This window comes from Microtus pennsylvanicus, chromosome 2, assembly GCF_037038515.1.
Source record: "Microtus pennsylvanicus isolate mMicPen1 chromosome 2, mMicPen1.hap1, whole genome shotgun sequence".
NCBI classification, from domain to species: Eukaryota; Metazoa; Chordata; class Mammalia; order Rodentia; family Cricetidae; genus Microtus; species Microtus pennsylvanicus.
Window position 1 is genome coordinate 15,481,142 of NC_134580.1, and position 23,555 is coordinate 15,504,696.

Sequence of the window (23,555 nt, forward strand, 5' to 3'; positions counted from 1 at the left end):
AATTTGTATCCACTTCATCTCCTTTTATTGTCTTATTGCTGTACCTAGAACTTCAAGTACTATATTGAATAGATATGGAGAGAGATTGTCTTGTTTCTGATTTCAGCAGGATAGCTTTGAGTTTCTTTCCATTTAGTTTGATGTTGTTGTTGGCTTGCTGTATATTGCCTTTATTATGCTTAGGTATGTTCCTTGTATCCCTGCTCTCTCAAGACTTTTATTATGAAGGGTTGTTGGATTTTCTCAAAAGCTTTTTCAGCATCTAATGTGATGGTTTCTTTTTTCAGGTGTTTTTTTTTTCTTTTAGTTTATTTATACATTGGATTACATACATTGACCCATTTTTGTATGTTGAGTCATCTTTGCATATCTGGGATGATGGTTCTGATGTGTTCTTGGATTCAGTTTGCCAATATTTTATTGGGTATTTTTGCATCCATGTTCATGAGGGAGATTGGTTTGTAATTCTCTTTCTTAGTTGTGTCTTTGTGTGGCTTAAGTATCAGAGTAACTGTAGCCTTGAAAAAAGAGTTTGGCAATGTTCCTTCTGTGTCTTTTGTGTGGAATAATTTGAAGAGTATTGGTAGGAGATCTTTGAAATTCTGGGAAAGGTACCCATCCGGAAACTTGTCCATTTATTCTCACTCTACTACTGTATTCACTGAGGCGGGGTCTCTCAGGGAACCTGGAGGTCACCTATTCAATCCAGCTGCCAGGGTCCCAAGGGCTTCTCTACTGCTCCCTTCCTAATGATGGGATCCCATGTGGCTTCCTCACCTGCCTAGCTTTAACTGGGTTCTGAGGTTTCCAACTTTGGGCTTTACATTAACCTAGCAAGCACTTTATCCACTGAGCCATCTCCCCTGCCAGGGAATCACAAGGATAGGTTTTCTGATTTAAACATCTTTTACTCCTTTGAATAATTCCATTCATAGTAATGTGTTATTTCTTTTATAAAAAGTTCAAGTCAATCTCTAAAAGTAAGTTTGTTCATGAGAGAAAAGCCCTTATATTTTGCTTTTCGAAGTTTGTGTACCAGCTTTGGAATCAAAATCCTGGATACTCAAAATTTTCTCTCCCTTTCTCTTTTTCACGCATACACTTGCGCGCCTGTGCATACACACACGTACACAAATTCATTAATGATGTGGTGTCTATCTTCTCTGGAAGTCTGAGGAACTCTTTCTTGTCTCCTTCTAGATCTGTTTTTTTTTTGTTGTTGTTGTTGCTATTGTTTCCTCTCAGGAGAAGTTTTAATTACATTTGCAATGTTTAAGTTGGGATTTTCCATTTTTTCTTATTCTAGTTTTGAATTTTAGATCTTTTCCAGATGGGTCTCCAATTTGTCCACATCTTCACATTTGTATCTTTACTTAAGAACTCTGTGGTGTTTATCTGGTCATCTACTTATTTGGAGTCTGGGTTTGGTCCCTGCATTTCTTCTCATTCTAGTGGCTGGATTTCTCGGAACCCCGTGTGTCGGGCCGATCTTTAGAAGGAACCACTCTGCTTTGCTCGTCATGATTTTGCCAATGTCTGTTCCCTGTTTTATCCCCTTTAAGGTCACATCTCTGGGTCACTCCTGGACCCTCTGGCTTTACTCTTGAGCTGACAGCTTCAGCTGTCCTCTTGGTTTCTGATGAAGACATTTAACCTTCTGCGGCCCCCATCGAGGTGCGGACCTACTGTGCTGTGAGCCTCTTATGCTTTCCTATTCCCCAAGTCTTTTTGGCAAGATGAGAAGGCACATAGTGCTGGTCCCCAGCCATCTTTTGTCAATGGCTTCCCCTTGCCCGTGGGCTGCAGTGTGACTCCAGCCTCATCCCTCACCCTGAGAGTGCCCTCCACACACAGACTTCCATTTTGCTTTGGATTTTATTAATCCTGTCATTCAAATTTTATGTATATTTATGTTCTTTTATTTACAGCTCTTTTTTTTTGGTTGCTTCTTTGACCGGCTAGCTTCTAGGAGGCCTTTGCTGAGATCCTGAGTGATAAATTTCCTTTCTATTTTCACTCATAATTCTGTCTGTTGTGCTTTTTTATATTGTAAGATGCAATTTTAGAGACATGTGCATCTTTCCTCTCTCTGAACTGATAGTCGGCTCTGCCAACACAGCATACAGAGCCCATAGAACACTCTCAGACTAGTGATGCAGCCCTGACTTGGATGTGATGGAAAACAAAACAAAGCGAAACAAAAGCAACCCTCTTTGTGAAATAATCCATGTAAACACCCCTATGATCCCATTAGTTAGTCTATGTTGTAAATTTCCATATCTATCTGGGCTTCTTATTAGGAATCAGCAAAGTGGAGCTCTGGGCTCCTCCCAGAGTTGGAGAGCTAAGGATGGGAGGCTACCACTCCTCTCTTCTCCTTTTCATCTCCCTTCATTCCTCTCTCTTTCCTCCACCTTTTCTCCTGCTCCCTTCTTTCCTTTGCTGTTTCTTTCCTCCCTTTCTGTTGAAATAAGGGCAGTGGGGCTGCGTCCCCGGCACCCGGCCGCCTGCACGGCTAGCTTTACCCAAAATAATTACACAGAAACTGTATTCTTTTAAACACTGCCTGACCCATTAGTTTCAGTTTCTTATTGGCTAGCTCTTACATATTGATCTAACCCATTTCTATTAATCTGTGTAGCCCACGAGCTGGCTTACCAGGAATGATCTTAACCTGCGTCTGCCTGGAGTGTGAGAATCATGGCGACTCCTGACTCAGCTTCTTTCTCCCAGCCTTCTGTTCTGTTTACTCCTCCCACCTATGTTTTAACTTATGAGGACCAAGCAGTTTCTTTAATGCTTAACCAATGAAATCAACAGATTGATATATGACACTCCCACATCACCTTTCTCTCTTTCCTTTTCCATCTTCTTCTTTCCCCTTATCTTCCGGCTTCTTCCCCATCCCGCCCCCAACCCTGTTTCAGGGCTCCTTATTTTCTTCTCCAAGTTGTAAATTACATAAAGCAAAGGACACAAAGCCTGTGTGGGGATTGGTCAGTGAGTCTTCACAGACCTCCCTGTGTTCAGTCACCCCAGGCTGGACTCCTTTGTGTCCCTGCAGCCCTGAACCCTTTGATCCCCTCTTGGCCACCACAGCTTTAATGATTGAGCCTGTCTCCTTGCTGTCCTCAGGGGTCACTCAGCTCCTTCTGACTCCTCTGATTGGCCTTGTGAAAGGGATCCTGGAGGATCTCACCTGGGCAGTGCTCTCTGCATTTGGGCTTCCTGAGCTGCACTGGAGTCTGTTCTACTTGGTTGCAGGGGCCAAGCTGCATTCAGGTGGAGTCTCCCCTCCTCCCAAGGCCAAGGTTTGGGCTGAGTCCTCCCATCATTGATCTTGCATAAGGTTCCTTAAGGGTTGATGAACTGTGAATACATATCTTCCAGTAGTGTGGTCTCCATGAGAAGTTGTGGGCCTTTACAGTCGTCTTTCCTCCTTCCCCCTCCTCTCCTCCCCCTGCTTTCTCCTTTCCTTTCCTTTCCTTTCTTCCTGAGCTCACAAGCTCACAATATTACAACCATGTCCAATGGAGAAACAAGTGAGCTCTCTCTCTCTCTCTCTCTCTCTCTCTCTCTCTCTCTCTCTCTCTCACACACACACACACACACACACACACACACACACACACACACACGAGGGACATGGGATCATAACAGTTAAGTGATATTCAGTTTTCAAAGTCCCATAAAGTCTTGATAGTTTCAAGTCCATCAGAAAGAATGGCTCTGTCAGGTGACAGGTCGAGATCTGGGATGAAGGGAAAATAGAATCCAATTGCATGTATGCATATTGTATGGATATAAAGCCAGAATTTGATGCCTGGTGTCTTCTTGTGTAGCCCTCTGCCATATTCATTGGAGCAGGTCTTTCAATCAAACTCAGAGCTCACTGATATGGCTAATCTGAGTAGTGGGCTTGCTCATGCAATCACTGTTTCCGCCTGAAGAGTGCTGGGAACAACTATATCCTGTGGGCATTTACATGAACTATTAGTTCATTTTCCATTGACATTAAAAATGCGTCAAAGACACCTATAGAAGGAAAAGTTTGAGTTTATGGTCCCAGCAGGATAAGAGCCGGTAAAGATGGGAAAGCAGACCAGCAAGCAGTAGGCATGGTGGTTGGTACAGGATGCTGAGAGCTCTCCTCTTGAACTGCAGTCATCAAACAGAGAGAACAAATTGGAAGTGGCATGAGGTTTTTACTCGCAAATTCCACTCCTAGTGACACACTTCCTCCAGCAAGGCCACATCCCCTAAACATTCTCAAAACAGTTTCACCCAATGAGAACCAAGTGTTTAGATGCTAGATACGACGTGGGACATTCTCATTCAAACCATCATGCATGGGTTCTGGGGATTATAGCCCTCCCTCTTGTGTGGCAAGCTCATTAACCTCCTCCCAGCCATCTCCTCAATGCTGCTACGCTTTTCTAAGTTTTTATTCCTTCATTTGTCCTCTTTCTCCTGGGCTGTCTCTCCATAGATTTAAACAAGCTTTGCCATCAGATGTTTTGGATACAAATTCCATTGTTTTGGGGGTACCAGTGCTGTGAATGTCCCCACCCCCCTCCCCATGTCTCATTTCTCACTCCTGTAGAATCTCTTAGGGAACATAAGCTCCTGAATTCAGCATCCTCAAATCCATCAACAGTTTTATGCCTGAATAAATCTCATCTTATCTTAGCAGTAAATAATAGATTAGCTTTGATGTAACAGCCTGGGTGTAATTTTCCCCTGAAGAATTAGTTACTGTCGGGTGGGGCCCTGAAACATTGTTGTGAGCCCGCTGGGCTTTGCGCTGCTTGCCTTTACCTCCTAGCTGGGAGCCTTTAGAGTTCTTTCAGCTTTATCTCAAAATTTGCTTCAATCTTTTTCTACACTCCCCACATTTGTTTCTTTTAAGCATTCTGAGTCCCTTCATTTCGGGGTCTCATACTTTCTAGTTTTTAGCTCTTATTTTTCTTCTTCTTCTTCTTCTTCTTCTTCTTCTTCTTCTTCTTCTTCTTCTTCTTCTTCTTCTTCTTCTTCTTCTTCTTCTCCTTCTCCTTCTCCTTCTCCTTCTCCTTCTCCTTCTCCTTCTCCTTCTCCTTCTTCTTCTTCTTCTTGTATGGGTTTAATAAAGATGCATTTGTATACGTATGTCATTATATATGAGGTCCTTATTCACCCTCTGTGTCTGCTACTCTTCTGTTGCCGGAATAAAACACCATGACCAAAATCAACTCCATAAAGCAAGCTTATTTTGCCTTATGCTTCCAGAGGGAGGGTGCATAACGGTGGGGACAGCATGGTATTCAAGTATTCAAATCTACGAGCCTATGGGGATATTTCTCATTCAAACCATCTGCCCCACACCCTCCCTGCTCCTTCTCCCCTTGAAAGCATTTATCTGCCCATTACTGTTTAACTTACAGGTACTTAGCCGCCCTGCCCCATGCCCTCGTTTCTCCCGTCATCGTCCATATCTCCCTGTATGTCCCATCTGATTGCTTTTCCCTCCTGGTGGCTGGTGCAGCCCCCAAGCTGCTGTGGGGGGCCCTGGTTTGTTCTCATCTGTATCCAGCTTTCAGTGTTAGTGACTATTCTTGAAGATTCAGCCCCTCTTGTTGTTTCCTTTTTATTATCGCCAGAGTGTCCAATCTTCAATACTTTCTGATTTCTTTCTAATAATTTTGGTAGTACAATGCACTACAAAGCTGCATGTTTTCCAGTATTTACTGCAGTGTCATTTTGTAACCTCTGGGGATATTAGTTCCCTTGGCTGGAGATGTCTCCCTGAAATTATAGGAGAGCTGGGCACTGGTTGGTGCCTGTTTTTGTATACCAGGATTGGAAAAGAGGAGCCCCCAGTACCGCCATAAGGACCTGCCTCTGTCCCATCTTTAAACTGTTGTCTATATTAGTATTGATCACTGGCTCCTTAGCATCTACCAGAGAGCAGGAACAGGATCCCCGGGGCCTGAAGGTCCATCAGTATCCTTGGCTCCTTTTCGGGATCCCTGTGAGGCTCCCACGGAATATATCACTTTTCCTTTGTGTTCTAGACACAACTTTGTAGGTGTAGAGAGTGAACGGAAATGGATGCCAGAATGTCACTTTCTTTGAAAGATTCCTCAGAGGACTCCCACTCAGGCAGAGAGTTCTCCTGTGTCCCCCACGTTGCATACAGGAGAGCCACAGCTTGTACATGGTGCTGTGGGGTGTGGTTTCTACAGGGTGGTTGGGCCAGCCTGGCTCTGCTGTGAACTACAGAGGGTGAAGTAAAACGTTCCTCTCCTGCTTCTTCCTCAATCACCTTGTGTCTTCTGACACAGCATGATACCGCAAAATACTCACCAGGAAGAGCCTGTTGAGAAACGTTGGCCACAGCACAGCGGAGGTGGTGTCCTCTTGAATTCCTAGCAACCATAATTACCCCAGGAAACCTCTCCAAGATCTGGCCCATTAACATTTTGTCGAAGGACAGGAAGATATTGAGTATTGTGGTGGTCAATGGTTTCTGAGGAGAGAGAAAGAGATAGATAGATAGGTAGATAGATAGATAGATAGATAGATAGATAGATAGATAGATAGATAGATAGACAGACAGACATAGAGACAGATAGAGAGGGGTAGCCACTTGTATGTTGTCTATGCTCCTGTCAATAGCTGCTAACCCATATTCCTGCAATTAACCCCAATTCAGTTCTTTGGCACACTGTTTTAGGTTACTTTTATATTGCTGTGATTAAACACTATGACCAAGAAAACTTACAAAAGCAAATGTTTAATTTGACTTAGGTCTTTAGAGGATTAGAGTCCATTAGGGCACGTAGGGGGAGGTGGACGACATGGCAACAGGAGCAGGGACCCGAGAGCTCGCACCTGAACCACAGCACAAAGCAGAGACTATGAACCGGAAATGGTGTGAGGTTTTCACTCTCAAAGGCTGTCCCCAGTGACATACTTCGTGCACCTCCTGTATCTCCCCAAACAGTGCCACCACCTGAGGACCAAGTATTCCAGCGACTGAATCTGTGGTGAATATTTCTCAGTCAAACTCAATGCCCATCAACTAGATCAGAAAGGAACTGGTTTCTTGTCTGTCATTGGTGTGCTATCTGGGCTGAGGAACCATATAACCATTTGTTCATCTGTCCAGGCCACATTCACACAACAGAGTTCCTTGCTCTTGGATTTCTCAGCACCCCGGACCCGAGACCACGACATTTCCGTTGTCTGTTATGGCAGTAGAGACTGCTGAGCCCGAGAGGAGTCAGGTCTGCAGCAGTGGGCAGAGAGAAGGGCTGTTCCTAGGGTCCTCCCTTCTTATTTCTCCTCATGCTCAGACTCTCTCGTTACAGTCTGGGATGTGGTAGGGAGCACACATCCAGGGACCTGGCCGAGCAGCCTCAAGAAGGTGGCTTCTGTCTGCTTGTGCCTTCTGTTCAGATCAGGGGTGATCTCTGCCGTGGGCTCAAGCACAGCTTAGGGAAGTCTTAGAGTTGAAGGCTGCTGCTCTCAGATGGAGGAAGCCTCAGTGCACACCTGTTTGCCGTCCTGGTTGATGCCTCCGCGTTGCCTCCTCTGCAGCCTACAGCAGTGAGCCGCTCCTCTGCTGTCATGCACCTTCCTTCTGCTCTGAGGATGGATCCTCAGGTGTGGGGATACACCCTGTCAGAACAAGCAGGGATAGCAGAAGGAAGTTAGAAAGGCTAAGACCCCGAGTGGCCCCTGAGGTTTCCACAGAGTGACCTTACCCCACATTTACTCATGTGACTCATGTTTCAACACTGGAAGCAGAGGACAGAAAACATGCTGTCCTACAAACATCATCCTGACTATATTTTTTGAGCTCAGGAGTGACATACTACTCAATCAGGAAAGGCCTAGTTTCTGGTACAGGTGCCCTGGAGAAACAAGCATGAGCTTAGTCTTGGGCCTAGCCTAGGCTCTGGAGCCTGTAGATAGGAGAAGCCCTTTTCCTTCCTCCTCCTATCCCTTGCATGCATGCAAACACACCCCCACACATGTACAGAGATTTAGATAAGCATGTAGCCGTGGAGTCACAAACATACACATATATATACAATATACATAAACACACTCACATATACACATGAGTACAAACAGATGTGCAGACACACATCATGGCCCTGCACACACCATTTCCCCCGACACTTTGGCTTTGAGCAGCCCAAGGCTTCCTCGTCTCCTTCAGGCCTCTGTGGGCTTCTTGCACACCTTCCCAGGTTTCCCAGCACCCAGACAGTCTCATAATTTATCCTGAATAAATGCCTTTCACAACTGCAGCTCCTTCCCAGGAGTGGAACCCTGGCAAACCCGTGTGTGTACTATAGAACCCAATGCCCACAGAACCCTTTTGGAAGTTCCCCTGGACCTAGAAGGTCAAGTTTATAACCATTTCGGTCCCAGGTAACAGACTCTGAGAGACCAGGCAGGCACAAATCTGTGGGGCTTTTCTCTCTCAGCATTGTGGTGCTACCAAGCTTCCCACATCCCAGGGCTCACAGAAGATGTTACTGGCAGACCGTGTTTCCCTCCTTCCAGTGCACGTGAAGACAGAGTCATCCAAGTGACTCATATACCCCCTGGAGATACCAAATTGGCTCTTAGCTCTTATGTGAGCTTCATACTTAGCCCTTGGTCTTGGGACCTCCTGCCCCTTGCAATTCTTTCCCGCCAGGTGGACCCCGAGGCTCATCACAGGTCTTTGTGGGGGAGGGGTGTTTTGCAGTCTGTCACAGACAGTGGTTTGAAAATTACAGCAAAAAGAAATTATTCCAAAGAGAGAGAGAGAGAGACAGAGAAAGAAACCAAAAGGCATACAAAATCGACTCCACTTTTTTTGTATTAATTTTAACGGACATGAAATTACTCTGTCAATTTTCCATAAACATTTTCAAATGCTTACTCTTTATCTTTTTTTCACTTCTCACCACCAGCTTTAATAAACAGTTTAGAGGTAGGCTGTATCCAAGGCTACACAGGAAAAGCATGAAGGCAGTTCTTTGAGATGCTTCCCCCATACCCTATTCTTCATGAAGATGCCTGCAGCCACTTACCTTGCTGACCCCAGGCTCCAGAGGCCGTTAACTGATGTGTAATCTCCCTGGACCAGGGGTTGCTCCAGGGCCTTCATCTCTTCCTGCTTCCTATGACTGAGCTACTTCCTGCTACAGAGGCCTCCAAATTCTTCGGTGTAGAGATATGCACATCCTACCATGAGACAGACAGTCTACAATGGAACCTGGAAGGCAAACATCACCGTTGAGACATTCTTCACTGTTGAACAATGTTCTACTTTCCCATAAGATTTTGTTTACCCACCTATGATTGGCATCCAGATTGGCGTATCATGAGAAATAGTCAACATTTAAATTCAGGTCTTTGTAGATGTATTTCCATTTGTCCTGGGTGAAGGGTCTATGGTAGCAATCTGGGCTTATGGTTCTTCTGTGCTTAACTTTTGAAGAAAGTGCCAGATTTATTTCCAAAGTGGCTGCATAGGAAGACAAGACCCTCCCAGATCTGTACAAAGCTCTTGACTCTTCTCCCATTGACACCCCCCTCCTCCACCTCTCTGTTTGAAGTCATTTTACAAGATGTAGAGTCTTATAATCTCTCACTGGAACTCTAATTTGCATTCTAAGACACAAGGGTTATCTTTCCATGGACCGCAAACCATGTGCCTCCTTCATGGGCACCATGCCCATCCAGATACTTGCCACATTTTAGAACTGTTTTTTTTCTTTTTGTCTTATTTTGGGGTTCTAAAAATTCTATATGTTGTCCTATTTGGGATTCTAAAAATTCTATATCTATATTTGGATGAATACAAGTCTGGACCATAAAAATAATCTATACTTATTTTTCTCAATATTTTTCTTCTATATTCTTAATGTTTCCCTTTAAAGAACAAAAGTTTTAATTTTTGTTGCAATGAGATTTATCAGATTCATTTGTGTGTATGTGCGCCATTTTTTTTGGTGTCGTATTTCTGAGAATTCAGCTCAGCTGAGGTTGCGGATCTCAGATTCCTCTGGTGCCATTTCTGTGTGTTCTTAATTTTTATAGCTTTCCAGTAAGATTTTTTAAAAGATTTATTTTCTTGTGTGCATGTATGTGTTGTGTGTGTTGTGTTGTGTGTGTGTGTGTGTGTGTGTGTGTGAATGAGCACAGATTGCCCTGAAAGCCAGAAGAGAGTGCCAAATCCATCACAGGTGGAGTTCCAGACAGTTGTGAGCCACTATGTGGGTGCTAGGAATGGAACCCAGGACACCTAAAAGAGTAGCAGATGCTCTTAACTCCTGAGTGATTGGCCTAGTTCAGTTCTGAGTTCCTCTGATGATAGTTTCTCAGAACTATCTTGGCTCTTGTATGCTTGCCGCAGTTGCATTTATGTATTGAGATGAACACATCAAATACAAAGAACAGCCTGTTGGTGCTGAGTGTGCAGAGAAGCTGGCCATCCTGGCTGTGTTGTGAGATCTAATCTGGCAGCGAGGAATGCCTTCTTCCTTATCTAGATATTTGCTTCTGCAGCTCTTTATTAGTTCTGTGTATAATTCCAGGATATTTGCATATATTCTTATTCATTCTCCCTTTATGTGTGCATGCATAGGCACACACATGATATTCATATGTGTGTGTGGGTCTGTGCACTGTAGGTGTGCACACATATGTGCACTTGTGAGGCCAGAAGCCAACATTGCAGGTGTTCTGTTACTCTTCATGTTTCACTGAACATGGAGTTTACCAGTTTGGTTAGATAGGCAAAGCCTGCGTTTCTTCAGGATCCTCCTGTCTCTTTCTCCCCAGAATTGGGATTATGGGTGCATACTGCTTGCTTTTTCGTGGGTGTGTGGGGCCTGAACTCCAGTTCTCATGCTTACATAACAAGTAATTTACCACCGAGCTCTCTCCCTACCATCCATAAATATTCCATTACTCTTCTGTAAAATCTTTTTTAAAAATTTCCTGTATTTATTTTGTGTTGGATGGGGGTGTGGTGGGGGTCATTACTCTCCTTCTGCCATGTGATTCCCCAGGGATCACACTCAGGGTGTCAGGCTTGACAACAGGCACCATTACCTACTGAGCTGTCTCTGCAGTCCCTTCTAAATATTTCATTATTCTTGTTTTTCTTTGCCAGGGAATTGTTTTCTAATTTTATTGTCAATGATTTGTGATCCCCCTGCCTCCGCCTCTTATCATACTCTACCTGTGCGCCTCACCACTGTTGGCATGAAATACAAATGTAGAACATAGCTGAATGTGGAATTTTGTCTCGTAATATTGCTGAATATGTTTACTTTCTTTGTTTTTTTTAATGTGCTTTAGCATTTCCTAGATAGAAGATGTATTGTCTATGAATTCGATACATGAAGAAAATGGGCACATGTAGGAGGATAGGCATGTTCATGGCCTTTCTGGAGATGCTCACACCCATCTTCCAGGAGGAGGTAACAGGTGGGCATAGTGCCATTCAGGGTGTGCAGAGGGCTGAACTGCCCACCAGCAAATTTGGAGTTAGTGGTGGCAAGTGCAGGTTCTTTCCCATGCATTCTGAATGTTTGTGAGGAGGGTATGATAATAATCTGCTATTGCACAGAATAAGTAAATAGTATTAAAAATAAATTGATATTATACATGATAATTATCCACAGTGATAGAGGTGAAAGGAAATCTTACAAATAATTTTATTGTGTCAGAAAACATGACAGAGTCACACTACAATAAACTATTATTTGCCTTTTGAGACAGGCTTGGATGTAGCCTAGGATGGACTTGGAATCACTGATGTAGCTGAAGCTAACCCTTGAATTTCTTATCCTCTTGTCTTTATCTCCCAAGTTCAAGGATTATAGACGAGGATCCCCTGCCTTGCTTACTAACTACAATTAATTAGAAATGGATAAGAAAATGCCCAAATGGTTAGTAATTATGGTAATACACAAATAATCCATGATTCAAGCAAGAAGTTACCATGAAGACTAGGGGCGAAAAGCACATCGAGTTGAATGAAGACAAAAGCACAATGTATTAAAATACAGGAGCTGTGGTTTAAATAAAGCTTAGGATGGAATTTAAAAATTTAAATGCATAATTAGGAGGGAAGAAAGTTTTAAAGTTAATGATCTACCTTAGGAGGCAAGAGAAAGAGGAGCAAATTAGTCCCAAAGAAGGGAGAATAATAAAAATAATAAAGGGTAGAACAGAACTAAATGAAATAGAAAACCTGCAATTAAGAACTTAACAAAGTGAGAAGGGTTCTTTGAAAAGGCTAGCAGAATTTCTAAAATGTTGGCAAGAGGGAGAGTAAAGGGCACGGGCACACACACACACACACACACACACACACACACACACACACACACACACCACAAGCATAGGCGATCAGCTCGGGCAGGAGAGAGAGGTGAGGGGCAGGACTTAGCAGGAGGAAGAGAGGATGCTGCTCTGGGCTCTGCAGATGTGAAAGGGATGACGGTGCACTGTTAAGAAGAGCCAGGAATTTTTACAGCTTAGGTACACTTGACACAGGCATCCAAAATCATAACTTAGCACCTCCCCTTGTATTTAGGCTGGGCCTGGCAATCCAGTATGAGGAATCGGTTCCCAAGAGCCAGCCAAAGCATTAGGGACAGCCCTTGCTCCCATTGCCAGGAAGTCCACGAGTAGACCAAGCTACACACTGTCACATATACTTGGAGGGCCTAGGTCAGTCCCATGCAGGCTCCGTGGTTGTTAGTTCAGACTCTGAGCTCCTAAGAGCCAGTTTGTTGTTTCTGTTTTCTTGTGATGTCCTTGAACCCCTCTGGCTCCTAAAAATCCTTCCTCCCTTGTTTCAGCAGGATTCCCCAAGCTTGCCTGATAAGTCATGCTTTGTTTGTACCCGTGGGAGTCCTGTCCCTTTCTGAACAGAAACAGAGGAGGAGTGGATTGGGGGGTGGTGAGAGGAATAGAAAGAGAGGAAACTGTAGTTGGGATGTAAAATAAATAAAATAGTAAACATAAAAATATAACTTAGCAACGTAAGAAGAGAAAAAAATCTGAACAGTCCTGTATACTCATTGCACTGATGAATGTTTTCTGACCATAGAAAATCTGTGTGCAGTTTGCCTAAATTATTAACACTGAAGCAGGAAATGTCACCAACCTTATTCATTCTATTTAAGAAAAAAGTAGAAAAAAAGAATAGCCATTTCTAAAATTCAGAATTGTACCATGATGCTAACCTAATAAAGTACTTCAAAGCAAAATCAGGGAAGGTGTTCTCCTCAGTGTGGGCCTAGAGATTCTAAGCAGGGATCCTGAGTTCTGCAGTTCCTTAGAGGCACTTGATTCCCATTTGTAAGCTGGGATGACCCTTGCTTACATTCTGAGGGACTCTGAACCACAGCAGGAACAGAGGGCACAGGTGTTACACGCCAGCACCTCCCCTGCAGAACACAGTGTGTCCTCACACTAAGGTCAGAGCAGTGGAGAGCAGGTTTGCAGAACCTTTTCCTGCTACACCAGGCGTCCCAGGGAAAGCCAGGGAACCAAAAAGGATAAATGGCATAAATACTTAATAAAAAGTCATTTCTCACAACACAAAAACAGTAGGTTATGTTTCAGCTTGGTACTGTTGCAGAAAGCCAATCAATCTGAAATCTTTCTTATGCCACAACAACGGACAATCAAGAATTAAGGATGATAATAAGGTCAACAAAGTACTTAAGTATAACCGTGCCAAGTGTTGCACGTGACTATCTGTATTTGGAACACTAAGGCGCGTGTTCTAATGTTAAAGAGGCATGTGACTGGGGAGGTGGACTATGTTCATAGAATGGGGACACAGTACTGGCCAGGCATTTCTCTCCTAATGTTCTACATACTGAACACAATTCCTTAAAAGGGATCCAGGCTTGCCTTTAACTTATAGTCACAAGTTGAGTTTCCAGTTCTTATCACCATGCAATTTCAGACGTATGTGAAACAAAAGGCAGCCCGATACGGATCTCAGTACCTGCTGGAAAGTCATGCTAAGTAGGACAATGGACTGGCAGTGGCCATTTAGGACAGAGATCAATGGGAAGTAAGAGAGTCCAAATTGACTTAGACCTAAAAGGCAATTGATTTTTGACAAAGACATTGAGGCAATCCAATGAAGAGAAGGAAGCCTTTTGCAGAAACAATGTTCAGACCAGACATCCATTTAGAAAAGAAAATCAACTCCTCTTTCACAAAAATTAATTGAGATGATAGTTTCCATGTAAAAATCTATGGCCATAAAGCTTTTAAAGGAAGACGAAAGGAAGCAATTGTAGTTGGGGAGCAGGCAAAGGTCTTGTGCGGGAGACAAGAAGCAATAACCAGAAGAGAAAATAAATTGACAATTTGAGCTTCCTCAAAATTAAAAGCTTCTTCACATCAAAAGACACCATTAAGAAAATGGAACGGGAAGCCGTAGACTGGAAGAAACCACTGGCAATCTGGGAGGGCGCAGCAATGCCAACCTTTGTCCTATGACAGAGGGCCTGAGTATATACTGTCAACCCAGAACTCAGGGACAGCAGTGTCAACAAGCATGGAGCAGGGATGGAAGAGCTGGGTGATATGGGGAATGTAAACAAAATGTACAGTCTTTTCCATCAAAGGGGTAAATAAGGCAAACTCCATTTTTAAAAAATTACATAGAAGCCACTTGGCAGACTTTCAAATCTTCCAATGGCAACACTTCTTAAAATTAAAATACACACTCAAGGTCACATCCTGCTCTCAGAAGTTGTTCTTTGCTTTTCAGCTCCTCCATTCTGAGTCAGCCAACTGTGTAAGTGTGTGGGACCAAGCTCAGGCCACTGGGAGTGAGGTACTGGGCCCCTTTGTCTTAGGAATAAAAGCCCACTGGGACCCAACCTGGGTTTGCTTGCCGGCTTCATTATGCATGGCTACCCAGCTCCCAGGTTGTCTTTTTCATGGTTGCCATAGAAAATAAACTAATATTTGTGTGTTGGGAAACAAGAATCTGATAACACTGCTTATTTTTGTAATAGCATGGACTTTTATATAAATATCAATTTACTTTACATTGGAAGGTGGTCGCTCCACCTTCTGCACACACAAGTAAAACTTTTGCTTTGTTGAAATACTTTGTATTATGTGGTGGTTTTCTTGGGACCCTAGACCCACTTGTAACAGCTACCACATGGAAAAAAGACACATGGTAGACACACAAAAATTTCCTTAATTACAGAAACACAGGTTTAACACAATAAATTAGCTCCTGGGGAGGTTTGGCTAAGAATGGCCCACATAAGCTTATACATTTGAGTGCTTGGTTCCCCAGATCAGGAACTGCTTGGGAAGGAATAGGAGGCGTGGTCATGCTAGAATAGGAGTGGCCTCATTGGAGCAGAGGTGCCACAGGGCAGGCATTGATATTTCAATAGCCTACCCCAGGCCCAGTCTTCCTGGCTCTGCCTACAGCTTGCAGATCAGATATGAGCTCTCAGCTGCTTTTCCAATACCATGCCAGCTGCTTTTATGACATGGATATTTTATCTCAAGTTTTTTGAGGAAAGAAAAAGAAAAATGTGGCTAGTCTGTGGTATCATTTATTCATGACATGCTTAGTTTTATCAACTTTCGTTCAAAGTTTCCCCTTGAGACTGTAGCTACTCCTCCACCAGCAGCCTTACCTACTACTTTCAGCTAAAGACACACTATTCTTTAAAATTTTAGAGGTTTTTTAAAATATTTATTTTGTATGTATGAGTGTTTGTATGCAAATCTGTGCACCATTTATGTTGGGAGAGGGTGTTGAATTCCCTAGAATGGGACCTATGGGTGGTTGTGAGCATCCACATGGGTGCTGGAACTTGATCGTCAGTCTCTTGCAGAAGCAGTCAGTGTTCTGAGCCACTGATTCAGCTCTCCAGCCCCCATAACAACTTTCAACACAGCAGATGAGGAAGGAGGACTCACCTCTCTCTGGTCCTCTCCATCATGTCCCTCTGACGGTCATCTGTGGCATGCAGAGGCTGCTCTTCTCCACCCCTTCTGCAGCGGTGGCCCTAAGCCACCTGCCTTATTACTTTAACCCAAGATGACCTTGCTATTCTTAAAGCCAATGGGAAAAGTTGAAGTGAAGATTAGATTTTTATCCCCAGTGTCTGGAGTTCAAGTTAGTGGGCTCCTGAAGAAAACAATAAGATCTTTGGAAGAACATTGGAAAGGTCCTCCTTTCCTCCACGGCACAGAAGAGTCCTCCATTGCTTATCCCTCTGCTCAGGGCTACACTGCCTTCTCCATGTTCTGTTCTCTCGGGAGAGGCTCTGGGGAGTGTATAAATGCTTACTGTTTGCTCGTGTACATCCTGCTGATTCATTTTTGTCAACCTGATACATAACCTGGAAAGAGGGGACCTTAAATGAGAAATGGCTTCCATCAGATTGTCCTGTGGCCACGACTGTGGTGCAATTTATTGATTGCTGATCAATTTGGGGGGTCGCTCCACCTAGGGTGATGGGTGTGGGATGTATCAGAAAGTTAGCTGAGCAAACCAAGAGAAGCAAGCCAGTAAGCAGCATTCTTCTCTTGATGGCCTCAAATTCAGTTCCTGCCTTGAGTCCTTGTGCTGATGTTTCTCTATGACAGACTCTGAGGTATAAGGCAAAACACCCTTTTCAGCTCCCAGGTTGCCTTTTTCCATGGTTGCCATAGAAAATAAACTAATATTTGTGTGTTGGGAAACAAGAATCTGATAACACTGCTTATTTTTGTAATAGCATGGACTTTTATATAAATACTAATTTATTTTACATTGGATAGAAAATACATACTTAAGATTGCTTCAATTTCCCCTCTACTTTTCTATATTTTCTACTGGTTCCTTTTTCTCAACATCAGAAGTGGGCCACTAGTGTCTTCTACTTACCATAAAAAACTCAGGACTCTCTACAGTGCCCTCCAGAGAGGTTCTAAGTCCTCCACTCTATGGTCTCCTGAGCTTTGGTCCCAGCTGATGGCTCAGCATGGTGAGGCAGGGGACTCATCTGATGGGCAACTTTGCATGCAGAGTCTCTACTCCATGCTTCCTAGGATTCTGCTGTAGTTTCAGCCTGTCTTCATCAGCCTACCTTCTTCTCCCTGCATAGTTATCTGATGGCTTCCTCCCTGTCTTCCTCTCTCCCCTCATTGTATTGTCCCTCAGAGGTATTTTTTGAGACAGGATTTCTCTGTAGCTTTGGTGCCTATCCTGGAACTAGCTCTTGTAGACCAGGCTGGCCTCGAACTCACAGAAATCCGCCTAATTCTGCCTCCAGAGTGCTGGGATTAAAGGCATGTGCCACCACCACCCAGCTTGTCCTCCACAAGTATTCTTGAACTGACTCTTTTGCATGTCCAATCCCATCCCGGCCTTGTCCTCGGCTCAGTCACACACACACACACACACACACACACACACACACACACACACACACACCTCTGTGTTCCATTCTTCCTCTTCCTCCTCATCCTACTTTCCTTTGTTCTCTGCCCCATCTCACCCTGACCCCCTGCAACTTTTCTTCTGTTTTCCCCCAAACTTTTTGGTTTGACCCCTGCTTGGCTTTTCTGTAGAATTGGAAATCGAACTGTGCACGGAATGGAACACAGCCTATCTGATTGCAGAATGGAGTTGACAACCTCAACTCTTTAAGCCAGAATCAATAAACGTGTGTTTAATTAGGATCCTTGTGACCACAAAGATGTGACGAGCTGGTGGAGGTTGTCTAGAGATAAAGACCATCTGTGTGCACTTGTTCTCTTGCACAAAACTCCAGAGGAAGAAATCAGCCTAGGAAAAATGCCTTGAAACAGAAGGATCCTTTGGATATCCACAAAACATCTGCCACAAATGGTTGCCACTCTCATGAGTAGAACTCCAAAACCAAGTGGAGATGAAGATAGAGCATGTTGAACTGTAAAATCAATCCACAAGGAAAGTCTGGCCTTATAAGGATAGGCTTTGTCTGCCAACTGCTGGGAACCTAAGGAACAGATGTTGTCACTATTCTTGACATCTCGGACCCAAAAGTGGCTGTGGCAAGATTCATCTTGCTAAGTTGCTTCAAGTATAGAAACAGCAGCACAGACAACAATCACGATGGTAACAAGTGAAGTCCCCTGCCTGTGACCAAAATGCAGTGGCTCAAGTTGATCTACCAGAAATCATGGCACACACAGGGCCAAGTGTCGGTGGTTTTTAGTGAGAGATAGCGTACCTCAGCAGCAGAGATGCCCCTGCTCAGAGGGTTTCTGTATGTCTTGCCCAATGCAATAAGACAAGAAAAGAAGTGTTGCATTATGGGTGAGAGTGGTTTAGAAAAGATCTTGAGGGAATGCATTAGAAACACCAGTACACTCGAGATACAAGTTCTCAGTGGAAGCTGAGTAAGAGACCAACTTAAAAAGTTTTCTGATATGAAAATTCCAACTTCCTCCAAATACATGTACATATACACATTCACACATCTGACCTATGCAAGCTTGCTGCCCAGACTGCCGACTTCCTTCCATGCCTCTTTCCTGTTGTAATGGGAAATGTCCCTCGCATAGGCTCAGGCATTTGGACACTTGGTCCACAACTGGTGGTGCTGTGGGGGAAGCCTAGGAGATTTGGCCTTCCTGGAGGAAGCATATCACTGGAGTCAGGCTTTGAGAGTTTAAAGATTTGCACCATTTTATGTTTACTTCCTCTTCTTAGTAACTGTAGTTTAGGATCTGAGCCTCCAGCTTCCTACTAACACCACCATGGACTCTCATTCTCCGGAATCATAAGCCCAAATAAACTCTGTATGGGTTCTGATGTAGGCCTTACTTTATTGTGAAAGCAATACATTCTGGAGAAACCTGACTTTGAATTGCAGCATGGCTTCTTACTTGTCCTCTTCTGCAATACTGGGCAGAAACATCTGTCTGCAACTCCCAGTCATCCCAGTGATCTAGAGGGTGAACAGCTGATTGAACTTTGTTTGCATAGCACACTGTGCTGATGAGTCAGGAGGCTCAGTATGGATCCTCTGTGCTCTTGGATTTACTTTCTATACATGAGACCACCTGTATTTCTCCTCCTCCTCCTCCTCCTCCTCCTCCTCCTCGTCCTCCTCCTCCTCCTCCTCCTCGTCCTCCTCGTCCTCCTCCTCTCCTCCTCATCAACGTCATCTGTATAGCCCTGGCTGTCCTGGAACTAGCTCTGTAGACCAGGCTGGTCTTGAACTCACGGAGATCCAGCTGTCTCTGCCTCCCAAGTGCTGAGATTAAAGGCATGTGCCACCACTGTCCGGCCTACCTGTACTTCCTAATGGTCAATGAGCTGTCTCTTCTGTGGTCACCCAAGCTGGGTTCCTTGGCACTGCTGGCCTTATTTCAAGCTATCCACCACACACTGAGCACCTCCCTCTGTCGCTCCTATCTTTGACTTACCACACTAACCTTCTTGAGGTTTCTTTTGCTCCGTGGTAATGACATTTCCCTTCTGAACCCACACGAGGGTCTCCCACTTGCCCCCCTGCCTCCATTTCTGCCCTTACACATCATGACTCAGCCATATCCTAACATACAAAAATCAGACCTAGTCTACTGAGCTCCCCATTACCTTAGAACAAAGCAGAACAATATCCTCATTGTAGATCCAGGGACTCAGGGTCTCACGCTGAGGTCTTTCTGGCCTGCCCAGCTCAGTCTGCATTAACCTTGACCACGCAGCTGTTTCTCAAACACTAGGCACATTGTTCATCAAACCAACCCACAGCCCTGCTCCTCTAGATAGAATGTTCTTCACGACTCACTAGGTCACTTCATTCCTGGCTCCACTTGAATTCCCCTTATAAGAGGAGACATCCCTTATGACCCTGTAAATGGACTTCCCTTATACATCAAGTTGGTAAATTGCCCATAAAGTCATCTACAGCACCCGTGTTATCCTCTCTAGTCTAATAATATCTGCATGCCACTTGACGGATCCATTTTGGAGTTTGTAAGGGGAAAAGTTTGCAATATAAAACTATTTTTTAAAAATCCCTATTTTGTTGAGTGGGAAAAAGCAAAAGTAGAGAATGATCGTCCCAGGAGATGTGTAACTGCGCAGCTGAAGTAGTTAAACTGGCATGCTTTCAGTGCTACAAACTTAAGTAAGTGAAGAATAAGGCAGGGGAAGCATGATCCTGCAGGTATTTGATTTTAGTTTATTGCAGAGCTATGAAGGAGGCACCCCAAATTCCAGGACGAGATGGGCTTTTCAATCTGTCCACAGCCCTAACACCCAATCACATAAGGAAAAACAGACATGAAGAACAGGTGACATCAAACATTAGGTGCCAGATAGTAAAACCAAGCCTGAAGATTAGAAGGAAGCCAGGGAATTTATAATAGTGATTTAACACATACATAAGCTTTTCAGCCCGAAGTGCGGAATTTGGAAGCCACTAAGGAATGAGAAGTGTGGGAAGGTTTGAGCTGATTAAAGGGAAATAAGCTTTTGTGAATAACAAAGTGTACCACAAGCAAAGACAAAGTGAATGGGTCTCAGTGAGAGAAAAAGCTGAGGCTGGAGTATAAAAAAAAAAAAAGGAGAGAGGAGCTCTGATCTAAACCAAACACGAAGCAGCTCAGCCATGTAGCATTGAGCTCCGCAACTGACTCAGAAACCCAAATTCATAGAGACAAATGTAGATGGTAAATATCACATGTGTACGCTAAAATAGTATTAAGGCAGTCGGTGGCAAGTGAACATGCAATTTTTAAGTTGGAAATGTCATTACTTGCGCAGGCTATGTTAGCTCGCCTGTGTGTGCTGTGTAGGGAGGCATTGTGGCTGGAGAAGAGTTCCTCCTTGCATCTCACACCCAAGTATCCCTCTCAGTAAGACAGTATCACAGTGCAGTCCTGATTCAAGCTTGTACCACACATCACCACGTAACCCTGCTGTGTTTGCCAGAGGCATCAGGGCGGCATTTGCCATCTTGTTTGGCTACTTGATCTGTGAGGTGATCTACGCCACCACAGACTATTCCATGGGTAGGAGCCTTCTGGCGTGGAGGGCATTTCTTGGCTAGAGACTACTAGAAGGACATCCCACTGAGGAGTGTGTACTTGAGCCCATGTATGGTGATGCAAGATAAAGCAATACAAGTATACCCACCAGTGACATTCACTCCTGTGGGACCCATCTGTCTCTACAATGGGAGATGACCCATGCCAACAAGTTTCCATCACATGGCTGGCTGTCCATTCCCTAAGGAATGGTCTATGGCAGGGCCCAACCTTTGCGTAGTCTACTGTTGGCAGAGTAGTCAGCAGTGCACATCTGGGAGAGCTTCTTGTTAGCCCTTCCTTACACAGCCTCCATCCTTGACACCATGACCACTTTGTTCCTGAACTACTGAGCAAGCCCTGGGGTGGCTGGGAGGGAGGTAAAGACTAGATGGTCTCATCCTGTCCACTTGACTTCCAGGAGTCCGTTCCAGGTGGTTGCCCTTCTGGTGGGCATCTCCCGAGATACAAACATCATCACAGCCTGCTTTCATTCCAAGACGTGGTTCCGCAAACACCTTTGCCATCAGCCGTCTCTGCACCTCGTTCTTTCCACACCATTAGTGAATGCTCGCAGCTGAGAGCAGGTTCATACCACTGGCCATCAGCCATCGCTTACTCGGACACAGTGGAAAGCAACATGCACAGCTGGAATTTCTGGTCCCGGGGATGGTGTCCCTCCACTGCTGCCTTCAGGGCTACCTGGGCAGAGCTACTGCATACAGCTATTCACATTCCGGTGTGGCACACAGTATGGGTACCAGCCTGCAATCCCAGTTACTCCAAAGGCTGAGGCAGGAAGAAGTGAAGCCGAAGATCAGACTGGGGAATGACTGATATAAAATATAATAATCACAGCACCAATATGTAGCTCAGCAGTAGCACACTTGCCTGGCATGGACAAAGTTCTAGTGTCAATTTCTAGTACCACAAAAATTAAAGGTTTAAGGACGGAGAAATGGCTCAGTGGTTAAGAGCATTTGCTTCTCATCCAGAAGACCCAAGTTTGGGTTCTAGCACCTACGGGAAGCTTCCCATTATTTTTAACTGCAGCTCCAGGGTACCTGACACCCAATGGCCTCTTTGGCCAACTGTGCTTATATGTGCATAGAAAGACAGAAAGGCAGTCAGACAGTCTATACACAATTAAATCTAAAAGAACTTAGTATTTTAAAGCAATTAACGTTTGGTTTGAGTGACCATAGGCTCAGGGTGAGTTAGTGATATACTCAGATGCCCACACTTCATAGACCCCCTAGTAGTGTCCCCAAGATTCCTTCCCATTTGATGGGTGCTAGAGCACAGCTGACCATATCCAACCCTGGCTAGATAACAAAAGAATGAAGGGCTTTTCCAGGCTGACCAATCAGGGGTGGCACAGAAAGCTGGAACAAGGACATTGTCTAAAGGACAGAGGCAGGGGCATAGAGCGTTGCAGCTGATGCAGGAGTCCCAAGTTGTTCTTTGCAGCTTGAAGGCTGAAAGCTTGGTGGGTGAGTTTTCCACTCTTTGCCCAGGGGCAGCATATATTACATACAGTTGGATGAGGGAAGAACCAGGTCCTGCCAGCCCAGTCTTCTACTGTAGCGTGAATAATAAAAACCCAGAGACAGATATCGGGGTTCAACATGAAGATCACGAAAGCAAAACAGCCAGTCACTTAGAGAGACTGTAGGGATAAGTCCTGCCCCTTAGGGGGCGTGTTCGCCTCGGGCTAATGTCTGCCTATAAATTTGGCAAGCATGCTCCGTGCTGTCTCTTCTACTTTCCTGGTCTCCGCGGGAATGGTGGTTCTGTAAGTCTATTTCTACATTAAAACTATATATATTTTTACAAACTGTCTGCATTCGTTTACGCCGCTACAAAAGACCTTTTACCTCTACCAGATCTTCAGACCAAAAGGGCAAGGTCCTGTCTCCATGAATCCTCAAACTCCATACTCCAGTGAGTTCCTGTCTTTTCCCCTTTGTATTCTTCTCGGGCCCAGCCAAACCATTTCCGTCTCCATTTCTCTAGTGCTGGAATTAAGTGCAAGTGATTCCAAGTGCTGGGTCACCTTTGTGTGAATTCTGTTCCTCTTTTAGACAGATTCCATCTTGTATAACTCAGGGTAGTCTTGAATTCACAGAGATCTGTCTGCCTCTGTCTTCTGAGTCCTGGGATTAGAGGGATAAAGGCCACTCCCTGGCTTGTATGTCTGACTAGTATGGTTGCTTTGTCCTCTGATCTTCAGGCAAGCTTTATTTATTAAAACACAAATAATATTCCACTATATTCCAACCTTGCTAGCAAAAGTGACAGAGTCACTCAACCTTCACCCATCTGAGCAGCTGCCTGGGGTAAAACAGGGACAGCCCAAATGTTGGGGGAGCTTCTTTTGGGGAGACAAAAGCAGATGCCTATTGACCCCAGACAGCTCTGAAGACAGACCAAAGAGACAACTCTATCCAAGTCTAGCCGAGCTACGAAAGGCTAGTGTATTGGGG